General features: G+C 42.3%; 1 long non-coding RNA gene across 3 annotated transcripts; it reads right to left on the minus strand.

The window, feature by feature from the left end:
- Positions 1-5,290: 5,290 nt before the first annotated feature.
- On the minus strand, positions 5,291-11,535 carry LOC117088764. Of its 3 annotated transcripts, XR_004439311.1 has the most exons (5): positions 11,444-11,496; positions 10,937-10,980; positions 10,415-10,464; positions 7,769-7,915; positions 5,291-6,224 (listed from the first exon to the last, which is right to left on the minus strand). It is a non-coding gene; the product is annotated as an uncharacterized LOC117088764 (long non-coding RNA). The 3 variants fall into 3 exon arrangements; XR_004439309.1 differs by lacking the exon at positions 10,937-10,980 and having other exon boundaries at positions 11,444-11,528; XR_004439310.1 differs by lacking the exons at positions 10,415-10,464; positions 10,937-10,980 and having other exon boundaries at positions 11,444-11,535.
- Between the last annotated feature and the right edge of the window lie 1,037 nt (positions 11,536-12,572).

Consider the following 12,572-nt stretch of genomic DNA (forward strand, 5'->3'; position numbering starts at 1 on the left):
GGTTCCAACACAAATTTCCAATTTGAGGTCAGATGTATTGCCTAATAAAATTTTTACAGCTGCAGTCAAATTGTGGTAGTTAATTCCTGGAAAATACAATTCTTAATTCGCCAGAATTAGTTTTAAGTCTTGATTCATCCCATAAAGACGAGTGTGTATTACTGCAGTTTATACAAAATGTTCAAATAGTAATATTCAATATAATAGCTTGCATAATTTCAGCTAATTCAATGTTAGAGGTATTTGACCTACTTATACTTTCACTGAACCATACATCAGGGCTTTAAGATCATTGGGTCTGATCTTTCTAAATTGCCCTTTCCCGAACTGCGTAAGTATTGCTTAATGCTATGCAGCTAAACACGGAATCATGTCAAAGAGGAAAGAATAATTAGAATATCCATGAAGTGGAGTTCTATTTATACTCCTATTGCTACCAGCCATTTGTTACTTTAAGACCTATGCCTTAATCCCAGTCTGTGAGCCACTGCTCTGAACTGCAAAATTCACACACTTGTACCTGCAGAATTCAAAACTCATTTCATCTGCTCAGGGTTCCCAAAGAGTACTTTTAAAACAATTAAAATAGTAAATGCAGGAATAATACTAATAGCAAATATGTTCAGCACCCATTATGTGCCAGACCCTATTTTAAGTGTGTTACCTATGGTAACTTTTTAATCCTTGCAACTATCCCAGGAGGCAGGTTTTATTTTACTCATTTTACAGACAAGGAAACGGGGCAGAGTCGGTAAGGAACTTATCACATACAACAAGGTCACACGGCAAGTGACAGAGCTGGAGTTCAAATCTCAGAAATCTGGCTCTAAAGTCTCTCCGTTTACTAATACTAGTATTGTTATTTTATTTATGTATTACTTAGAGACTGGGTCTCACTCTGTCACCTAGGCTGGAGTGCAGTGGTACAATCACAGCTTACTGCAGCCTCGAACTCCTGGGCTCAAGCAATCCTCCCACCTCAGCTTCCCAAGTACCTGGGACCACAGATGTGTGCTATCTTGCCCAGCTAATTTTAAAAACATTTTGTGTAAAGATGGAGTCTCACTGTGTTGTTGCCCAGGCCAAGTCCCCGTTTTTGCCCATGCTACAATATTATGTAAAATAAAAAATCTTACCAAAAACAAATACATTATCAGTATTCGCTATGTATGGTAAGGATTTTTTTCTTCTATGTGCTGAGGGCAACAGAAGAGAAATTAGACTAATGTGAAATATTTAAAAATAAGAAAGACAAATAATAGTGTTTGAGGTTCTGCTTCATGGGTTCTCATGCAAATATTTTTTTTCCTAAGTGTCTAAAACATGCTTTGGCATCAGCAAGGATCTAGAAAATTCTCCAAGGATAAAACCTACAGACTTCTGGAAGAGGCCATCTTCTGCCAACCACATGTAGCCTGAGTTCTTAGTGAGAACCATGCAAGTTGGGTCATGCTTTTTTTGGCCTCTAGACATAATTTGTTCCTGGGCCAGAGTCTTGGCACCCGGTTGCAGGGTGGTGGAGAGGGCCAGACTTTTGTACCCTGATAGACCTGAGTTAATTCCTGTTTGGCCACTCCTTAACCATGTGCCCTAAAGCAAGTACTTAGTGGGTTTTTGCCTTCATTTTCCACATTGTATGTAGGGTTGTATCTATTTTTTTTTCTGTGTAGTCCATTTGCCCTACTTTTAATGCTCCTGATTTCTCTGTCTTGAACTGTAAGCAACAGAAATCAAGTCTGGCAAACCCAAGGAATATGAATTCATTGGAGAGACATGGAAGCCACATCATGACATGGAAAACCCCAGAACGAGCTGGAGAAGGGACAAGAATGAGAGCTGCTGGGAGCTGCAGCAAAGACAGAAAGAGACAAAGCATGCCAAGTCCACGGTGTTGTGAAAGCACTCAATAAAGATTCATTCTTCCCCCTTCTGTCTCAAGCTCCCTTTCACCAAATTCTTCATCCATTCCAACACATACTGTGTGCCTACTCTGTGCAAAGCACATCGAACAGTATGAGGAATGTAAAAATGAATAACTCAGTCCCTGCCAAAAAGTCAGCCATGCCCTCACCCAGGGTATTATTTTATGTTGTTGAGAAATACCCAAATGAATCATTCATCTCTGAAATAAATGGCTAATGTCAAAACATTTACTAATGCAGACAAAGCTGACTGAAATAAATGGTTGAATGACCCATTGTTTGAAAATCTACAAGAGTAATATATATTACAATCAGATAAATCAAAATTACAAAGGATTTTCTGCTGCTTTTCAAAATGCTTGCCAGAAGTCTGTCAAATGACAGTTGGAAGGATAATAAGTTTAACAAGTGGTTGCGGGTTACCTCCAGGGAATGAAACCAAGGAGTGGGACTGGGACGGGGGAGGGAGTAGCAGTCGGTGGGCAAGGAGGAAGGCAACTTCCCATTTTATAATTTCTTAAAGTGTATGGATTTTTAAACTGAATTTATGTATTTATTGTATAATAATTAAATAACTAAAGAAAAATATATTCATTAGGGTGTTTTTAATGAAATAAAAAACCAGCTTGAGCTAGTGTAAGCAAAAGAGGGAATTTAGTGGCTTAGGATGTAGGCAGGGAGGGAGTGGAGGTGAAACCAGAGCCTGGACATTCTCTGTCTCTCCATCTTGGTCACTAACTCCTGTCTCTGTGTCGTTCATCCCGTCGCTGTTGCCATGAACTAGAACCTCCGTTAATGGCTGTTCCTGGCCTCACATCCTCACAGCTTTGTGACTGGAAAACAGCTTTTTCCTCTAGTTCCAGTTGGAAAATCCCCAGGAGAGGTCCCCCACTGACCTGGCTGAAGGCCGTTGCCTCCCTATAAACTAGGGTTGAGACAGCATCATTAGCTCAGCGTGAGTGATGCGATGACTCCTCACTAATCAACACAGCAGGGAGCAGGAACGATGTGGCTCTCATTATATCCACACACAGGCAGGAAAAAGAGCTGGGTAGAACCACTCTAGAACGGAGGGAGTTGCTAGGAGCTGGGTGGCTCTCCCATTGTGTCCCCAGCAGTCTCTTAACCTGACTCATCTGTGGACCCTCGTCCTCATACGTCTCACGCCAAGAGTCTTGGCTCAAAGAAGACCTCAGGAACCAGACCCTCAAGCTTGGGCAAGCCTTCTTATGAAAATGAAATAACTTGAGTGTCTGAGTCTTTTCCACTGAAGCATAAGCATTGAGTTATTAATTATTCTTGCTTTCCTTTTGAGCCAAATCCCATCAGATCAAGGACAGAACTATAAGCCCCTTGATTTCTTATCATCTCTGCATTCCCAGCGCTTTGTATTTGTACCATTAGTATTAACTGACCACCTACTATGTGCCAGGTGCTATTCTAGAGTCTGGGCATGCAGCAACAGGCAAAACATGCCTTACAGAGCATGTGCTCTAGTGGATGAGACAGCAATACACACACACACACACACACACGCACGCACAGAGGCACACACACACAAACATCTTTAATCATTTCAGATTAGGATGTGGGCTATGAAGAGCCTTAAGGCAGGGTGTGGGGACAAAGAGCGTTCGTGTGGAAGGAGGACATTTTAGAGATGTGGTCAAAGATGATTTCTTTGAAGAAGTGACGTTTGACAGAGACCTGGGTGCAGGGGAGTGTTTTCCAGGAAGACTCCACAGCGTGGACAAAGGCCTAAGGTGAAAATGAACTTGACACGTTTGAGGAGTAGCAAGGGGGGCATCTCAGCCACAGCAGAGGAAAAAGGGGGCAGATGGAAGGAACTGAGGAGGGAGAGGCTGCTGGCCCCCATCACACGCCACCTTCCAGGCCACAGTGAAGACTTTTCATGTTATTCTAGGTGTGACGGGGCGCCTTGGAGTGTTTCAACCCAGAGAGTGACATGATCTGATTTATGTTTGTAAATGCCTGGCCAGTGGTAGGCTCTCAGTAAATATTTGTTAACAATTTGAAAAAAGAAAAAGAACTCAGATAAAAAAAAATATTTTAATACGCTCCTTGGCAGGAGAGAGCCCGTGCTCCCAGTTAATAATGAAAACAGACTGACATTTGTCCAGTGCTCTCTAGTTTACAAAGCTCTTTCACCCTGATGATCTCATCTGACCTCTCATTTGGAGGAAGATATATGACCATACGACATCAAGGCTCGTATGTGTGTCTACAGCTGTTAGAGAAGAGTCTGAGCTTAGGGCTCTGAAGATGCCACGGGGCTCCTTAGCATGCTCTCCCAGACGGAGGTGGGGAGATTCTCACACTCGTCTTCTGAGAACCATCCTGCAGGCTTAGTTTTGCCAGTCAGAGGCCCCGAGGACACCAGATCAAGAGGAGATTATGTATGCTCTGGAAGATTTGCTTTTTTTTCTCTTTTCTACTCAAACATGAGAGTTTCTTAGGTGGTTAAAAAAGAAAAATTATTTAACGTGCCCCTCAGGCCTGGGATTAAGGCCATTAGAAACCATGGTAGCAGGGAGCCCCTAAAGCAGCCCCTGATTTAAAGAGCTGGTGTCAAGGCCCTCAGTTACATCATGGGACCACCGTCCAGAGCAGGACTGGACAGCCACCACCCCCAGACTCATGGCGCCTCGTGCCATGGCCTCAGAAATCACATTGTCCTCCTGGTCTCTCAGCTTTAGTTAAAGTCATCTTTCCTGTGCTATGCCACCACCCAGATGGGGAAGGTGGACTTTCACCCATGTTTTTCTGGGACCGGCAAAAGAGAGGGAGAGGGAAGGAAGAGAGGGGCTAGATTCCCCAGGCTCCCTCTCACTATTCTAACCTCTTCTCCAGGTAAGTCAGGGTGTCCGTCCCAGTTGTCTCACTGACAATCCATGATGTTGGGCAGAGTCAGAGACAACTGTCTGGTGGGGCAATAACAGATTGGAAACTCAAGGGTTCCTGGTTCAAAGGTACTGGCAAAAGATTGAGCCACTTTCAGCTCAACCCCCTTAATACGGTCCAGGGACTGGAGGCCCAGAGTTCAACAGTACTGGTCTCAGCGGCTGGCCTTTACTATTGAAATACCATCTCTGCCACTTTAGATATGGTGCTTGAAATGTCCTTAGCCTCTGCGTATTTTTAAACATTTCTTTGTGCCACTTTCAAGCTACTTCTTACAAGAATCATAAAACAGGGCTCTAAGAATTTGCGGAATGAATGCAATTGTTAAGGGGCTACCGTATAATCATCAGCAAAATACATGTCTGCGTTCTGGATACCAATACACAGTCATAAGAGAAAGAAAGTAAATCTGCATTTCTGTTGTCAATCATGTTTATTAAATTGAAAAAAAAAAATCTCCTCTCCCAGGCAGTCTGAAAAATGGGAGGAAAATGAATTTATTCTATGTTGGAGGACTAGGCTAAAAATGTAATTAACAGATGCAATTATGCATTCTGATGCAAAGTGCTCCAAGCTGACAGGGAACTTATAGTGGAGCTCCCAGACCACAGGCTGCAAAATCTCTAACAACTTTATTCTCATACGCTGGCCTACGGTTCAATTTTGCTTCCTTTGAGTATCTTCTGCAAATAAAAGGCCCTATTCTTCAGCTTCCCTCAGCTTTATTCAGAATGAAAACACCACTTTGTGCCCACGTTGTGTTAAAATAACAGATTTGTGTTCGTTCCTGTAGGTTTCTGATGGGAGGAGGGAGGCGGTCTATCTTCACTGCGGATGGCGAGGTGCCTTTTGGAGGAGGAGGATGGAGAGAAAGGGTCTCCAACAGCGAACCTTTGTCCTGCAATGCAAATGAGCCTCTGCAAAACAGGGAGCAGACAATGCCAGCCTAGTCCTCTGCGCGAAGTGATCCATCTGCAGCTATTTTGTTAACCTGATGTTTCTTACATTCTTTCTCTCGCAGAAAATACTTGATGTTGACAGCTGTGAATTTTAAACAACCATTCTGTGTATGTTTTTCTAATTTTGTGTATTCAGATTGTTTCTCCATATTGGGGGGTTGGAAGCCAAGTACTTTACGTTCCCTTCATTTAGAGATTTCATGCTTTTCGAAAGTCGTGGCGGTTCTGATTGCTAAACAAAGTAGAAATGAAGTGTGCTCACCAGCAGCATTGGAATGACCGGGGAGTGCAGAAGCACTTTTGAAACAAAAAACGTTGCACAAGATTACACGCCAAAGCGGACTGGAGGCAGGGCTCAGGAGTGACACATCACCCAGTCACACTCTGGTGGCCCCAGGAAGCTGCGTCTGCCTTCACTTACCTGTAAAATGGAGCCACAACAACATTCTTACAGGGCAGAAAATAAAGATCTCATATATCCAAGTCCATCAACCCAGTTTTATTTCCCCTTTCCAGCTCTAGTTACATTGTTCTGGCAGCCAATCTTTCTTCTTAGGTAGCATGCAAAGGCATGGATTTGTTTGTAAGCATGAAGGAAAACAAAACGTGCTCTCAGACTGAGGCTTGCGTTGATAAGACACCACAATTGGGTGCATGGTTTTAAAGCTGGTTTATTTATTTATTTATACCTTTGCCTCATTGATAGAAGGCAGTTCACTACCCAAGCCACAAATGATAAAAACAAAAACTCTAGACAAGAAAAAAGGAAGCTGCAAATAGGGCAATTATAAGGCTCATTTTGTTTGCTACCATTGAGCTTTGAAATCTGACTCACAGCTTCCTGGCAGCAAGAGTGAAAACGGGATGATGACTAATGACAAAGCCTCACTTCACTGGAGTATACAGTTCTTCAAAGGAGAGAAGAATTTTCCAGATGCTTTATTTTCAAATAAATTCTGCACTCAGGGCTCTTTATAAGGGGACAATGAGAACAGAAGTTCATTGTCAACTGTGAGAGCAAACAGAGTTGCAAAATTGCCAGGGGCAGAGCAAAAAAGTGAAGCAAAGGGGGCACCTGTCCAGTGCCCACTCCAGTTTTCTGGTGGTGGGCTCACAGTGTCTTGTCTTGAGAAGGATTCAAGACCGCATCTAAGCTGGGCAAAAAAGAGGCTACACTATTTTAGAGATGCCTGCCATAGGCAGAGGGCAGATGATGGACCACATGTGTGCTGAATAACTCCTAACCTTGGCCTAAATACAGCACAAATGAGCAGGTTTCTGGTCTCCAACTTGATCCAAAGATAGAGCTCTAGGGGCATAGTAGAGTGGACGGCAATCAGGATTCTTAGATGTCCCTGAATAACACTTTTCTCAGCTGGGATTTTAAGAGGAGCTAGAAGGCCGATTGGAGTTCCTATCAATGCTTTGAAGGCAAAGTAAGCAGATGGTGGACTTGACAGCCAAAACTGTAGAAGCCTGAGCTGCAACCACACCCGATTCAGGGCTGTACCACCTCCACACAGGCATGGACCAGATACTCTTTTTTTGTAATTTGTAAAATATTTTTTCCTATAGGATACACTTTAGGTAATTTCCTCTTTCTATATTTCATGTTTCTTTATTATTTGAACTTATAACACAAATTAGAGAAAAGTATAATACATTATTTTAAATTAGTCTTCCCTTTTCTTTTCTTTCTCTTTCTTTTCTTTCTTTCTTTCTTTCTTTCTTTCTTTCTCTCTCTCTCTTTCTTTCTTTCTTTCTTTTTCTTTTCTTTCTCTTTCTTTCTCTCTCTCTGTCTCTCTCCTTCCTTCCTTCCTTCCCTCCCTCCCTCCCCCCCCTTTCTCTTCCTTTCTTCCTTTCTTTTGCTACAAGTATGCCAACAACCTGTAAGGACTACCTGTAGAGAGCAATAAAGCAAAAATTTGATTACTAGGTACTCATCTAATGGTTTCATTCACTCACCTTGGTAAGGAACAGATAATAAGAAAAGAGGCTCAGAGTCTATGGTGGCCACAGATGTTTCACAGACCCTGAAAATTCACTCCATCTTACCCCATCTTCAGGGTCTCTACTTGGCCAGGACAATAGTCAACAGGGTTTCCCGAAGCCCTGTCATCAAGAAAACAAGTTAAGAAACAACAACAACAAAACCATTCACTTCATTAATCATCAAGGCAGGAAATATAAAGTAATACCCTGGAACAAAAATGGTTCAAAAATGAAATGGGTTGTGTAGAAGGCAGAAAGTTCAGGTATCTTGGCTAGATCCACAGACACTGCCCTTTGTGCACCTAGACCTCAAATTCTCTTTTAGTTGCAAGACTCTGCCATCCTGAGAGTGTCTGAACACGTTTTTCAGAAGACTTTGTAACAACAGTGAATTTTTCAAAGCAGTTTTCTGGTAAGCCTTCAATTAACCAGAAAATCAGATTAATTGTGCATGAACTTCTATTTCTGGGACCAGTTTGACCATGGAATATGCAAGCAAGACGTGTAAAAGTAAGACGTGTTAAAATGGGGCTCTCTGGTATTTGCTTTAGAGCATGGAAGAATGGGAAAACAAGACAGTGAGGGCCAGGGGCCAAAGAAAATGCTATATTTAGATGTGCAGGGCTTTGTTTGGCCCTGATACCATCGTAGACACAGCTAGTCGGGAACAAGGGGGCCATTCAATCAATCCACCTGACACGCTGTCGCCGGCCCGTGCGTTCCACAGGCACGGAGCTCAAAACCATCCTGAAAGAGGCTGTCGACTGAGAAAAGGTAACAGCTGCTCTGTGGCAATTAACCAGCAGTTTCTGTTGCTGAAGGAGATTATTTTGGATGGCGTAAAGAGATTCAAATAAAAATGTCAACGTGCCCATTATGGATGAAAGTTAGAAAAACTTAAGTGGCCCTGAATTAATCACTATTTGACAGGAAGGCACGTAAACGAGTACTAAAAATCCCCCACAAATCTATTTTCCTGCCTTTTTGGTGATTGTAAAGAAGCTCACTGGGGGTGGGGAGGGCATTTCTTGGCTGCAACCTTAATTCATCTTGGAGTGAAGATTTAATGACAAAGTTACAAGCCCTTAAAGTAGCATTTATTGAAGGGCTAATGAGAGTTCCTAAGAACTCTGAAAAAAAAAAAAAAAGAAAGAAAAAAATAGCAGTCACTAACACAAGAGGCCTTTGAAAATACCAAAGAGAGGGGAGTTCATTAGTCTTTTCTTTTCCCCTTTCTCAACAATGAATGTTTCTGCTGCCAAACCTTCAGGAATAGGGTTGGTTTCCTTTCAAGTAATTGATGCAGACTTTGCTTGTGCATCGGAGTCCAGACACTCTTTCCAACAAGAAGCAGGAAATCTCACCGTCAAAGGGAAACTGTGCATTCCTTCCTCTCTGGCTGGGTTGGGGCCTTGCAAACAGTGGATTTATGCTGCCCTTGCCAAAAACACCGCTGATTTCCATGCCTTCCCATGGCTAAGATAACGAATGCCGCTTTCGGCCTCTGAGAGTTGCACTTACTTAAAACTCCAGCTATGCTGTAACAAAACCGGCTGCTGTCACCCCAAATCGAGCAAATGAGCCCCTGTCCTACAGCATAAAGGCTAAGAGAGTTATTGAATGTCCCCTGCGGAGAAGGCCCCATTTGCCCCTGCCCTCCCTTAGCATTCCCCCTCATCCCCCAAACTTCTTGGCCCTCTCGCCTCACTCCTCCTGTCTAGGAGCACAGGAAGGAATAGCTGTGGCTGGTCTGTTCCAAAAGGATCAAGTTTTCTTAAGTCAGAATTTTTTCTTTTAAAGAAAAAGCAGAAATGGAAAGGAATGTTGTGAAGAAAATGGAAGCTGGCAAAGTGGTTTAACTTCAAATAATTTTCCGGTCAGTGCTGACACCCAAACGTAATGCACTTTTGTAAACGTAAATATAACTGAACAGTTATAGGAATGGAGAAGGAAGGAGAGGGACTGTAAACCGCCAAATGTAAAACAGGTATCGTGACTTCTGGTCGCTCAAGACAGAGAGAAGCATTGCTTTTGAAGCTATTGTCCCCAAGGAGTCTCAAAAATGACCTACAACATGTAATTAAACTGACATGCAGAAAACATGTGTATTTAGAAAATGCTCTCACTGTTGTTTATGCCTAACCAAAACATTCCATTTCTCTCAGGATACAAAAGGAACGTTTTGCAATAAAAGTGCCTCCATTTGGAGAATACATTTATTAGAATGCTATTTTCCACAGCTGCATTAATCTGAGATCTGGGAGATGATTCCTATTTGTACAATACCCTCCTGCTTGGGAAGGTTTATGCCTCGTGGCACAATACCAGTGGTTTAGTAGCCAGATTGCCTAACTCTCAAAGCACTGTTTGCTTGACATCACCTAGGGAGGAACTCAGACTAATTCACCCCTCACTGGGACACGCGCGTATTTCTGAGAACATCTCTTTAAACACAGTCACACCCGGAAGGCTGCACATCATATGTTTTAACTCCTAAGGGTGACAAAATTCAGCACAGATTAAATGGAATTTTTTTTCAGCTGCATATAAATCGTCTTCAGTTCCAAGGGTGAAGATAGGTGCTAACTGTTGGCTAAAATCACAAGGGAGAAAACATACCTTGCTGTCTTCAGGACTCCTGCTGTTGGGACTGAGAATTCTAAGGGTGACTAAAAGAAGAAGAATATTAATAGTAACCATACATAATGTTATTATCATAGTAGCTTTCACCTACGTACCAAATAGTTGGGGAATACTTTGTATTCATTTTCTCAGTTAAATCAGGCAACATCATTTCAAGACTGGTAATATTGGCTTCACTGTAAAGATGAGAATTCAGGAGCTCAGAGAAGTTAATTAATGTGCCATATTCACACAGTGAGTACGTGGAAGAAGCAGAATTCAGACCAGGACTGGCCTAAATACAAAGCTTTCTTTTGAATCACTACACTAGTCTGTTCTTTCCACAGTTACCTGCGTGCACATATGGCTGACTTTGTAGCCACCCTTTCTTCCTTATAAACTCTGGTCTGGCCTCCATATAACCCTGTGCTTCACAAAGGAGGCTGTGTAATCTAGTGATTAAGAGTGCATGGACAGGAGTTAGACTGCTTGGCTCCAAAACTTGACTCTATCACTTACCATTGGGTGATCTTGTGCAAATTTGCCAGCCTGTGTCTTTACCTCTAAAATGGGAATATTAAACATTCTTATATAATATGGTTGTTTGTTGTAAAAACACAATGGGACAATGTACTTAAATGTAGCATAATTTCTGGCACATACTAATTACTCACTTAGTGTTAGGAGAGAAGAAAAGAAAGAAAGAAAAAGGAAGAAAGGAAGGAAGGAGAAAGGAGAAAGGAAAATAATAGAAAGAGGAGAAAGAAAGAAGGAAGAGAAAAAGAAAGGAAGTGAGAGGAGAAAAAAAAGAAAGAAAGGAAGAAGGAAGACAAAACAAATGAAGTAAACCAAAGGAAGGGGGCGCATTCTTACAACCTCAGAGGGAAGCCATTACCAGCAGAGGATGCTGGAATACAGACAGCACCTCGAGGCTTCAGACAAGCCCAGTGGGTAGGACGCAGGGCCAGTCATACCATTTATTGGTTCTACTTCCTTGGTGTTGGCTCTATTCAAAAGCTGACTCACCCCAGCAGGCTCCCAAGATGATGCATACAGTTTTCCAGCTTCCCAGGAAGTGAAACCTGCAGGAGAAGTGAAACCTTCTTGCCCCAGCATTCTCAACTCTGATCAGGTCACACGCTTACTTCTCAGCCAATCTCCAAGGCTTGTGGAATGCCACATGCTGATTGGCTTTCTCCCATCACATGCTTGTCTTCCCCCTCAGGAAATAGAGTCCAGTGTACCAGAAGCCCAGAGATGGAAAATGGAAGAAGAAATCACTTCCTAGAGGGAAATGGGGGTGCAATTACCAGGAAAAGAATAAATGCAGAAATGACAAGTTGATGTCTACCACAAGCAAAACTTGCCTGCTGAGTGCATAACCTCTTCTTGGCATTGCTTCTGTCAGTTGAGTTGCTGTGGTCAAGATCTAGTGTTCTAAGATCTGATGTCCTCGGTTTGAGTCCCGGCTCCATTGTTTACTAGCTATATGACCCTTGGCTACTTAACCCACCTCTCTGCTTCAGTTTCTTCATTTGTAAATGTGGTTAATAATACTACTCTTCTCATGGTTTGCTAAGTATTATATGTATACATATAAAGCACATAACATGATAACAGTACATGCTAAGCCCCCAAATTTTAGGCATTTAACATTCAACAGATATTTATTGAGCACCTACTACGTGCCAATTATGTGTTAAGTACTTGGAATACATTGGTGAGCCAAACAGAACGATAACAATAAAATCTTTTGACTTTGTGGAATTAACATCCTAGTGCAGAAAGACAAATAATAAAAAATAAACAAAATAAGAAAATATATGGTATGTTAAGTGAAAATAGTGTGGAAAAAAAAGTAAGTCACTGTAGAGGGGATTAAAGTAGTGGCGGTAAGAAAGGACAGGGTAGTCAGGGTAGGACTCATTAAACTGCTGACATTAAAGCAACGATTTGCAGAATTAGACAATAGGATATGTGGGGGAGAGTGTTCCAAGCAGAAGGGCTAGGCAGTGCCAGGTCCCAAGGGACACACCTACAGTGTCCCAGGAGCAGCAAGGGACCAGTGTGGCTGGAAGGCTAGAGGTTACATCAGCAAGATAAGACAAGGCCAGATCAGGAAGAATCTGGGAACTCCATGAAGACTTTGAATTTG

The sequence above is a fragment of the Trachypithecus francoisi genome, unplaced genomic scaffold (assembly GCF_009764315.1).
Source record: "Trachypithecus francoisi isolate TF-2019V2 unplaced genomic scaffold, Tfra_2.0 Lachesis_group10, whole genome shotgun sequence".
NCBI classification, from domain to species: Eukaryota; Metazoa; Chordata; class Mammalia; order Primates; family Cercopithecidae; genus Trachypithecus; species Trachypithecus francoisi.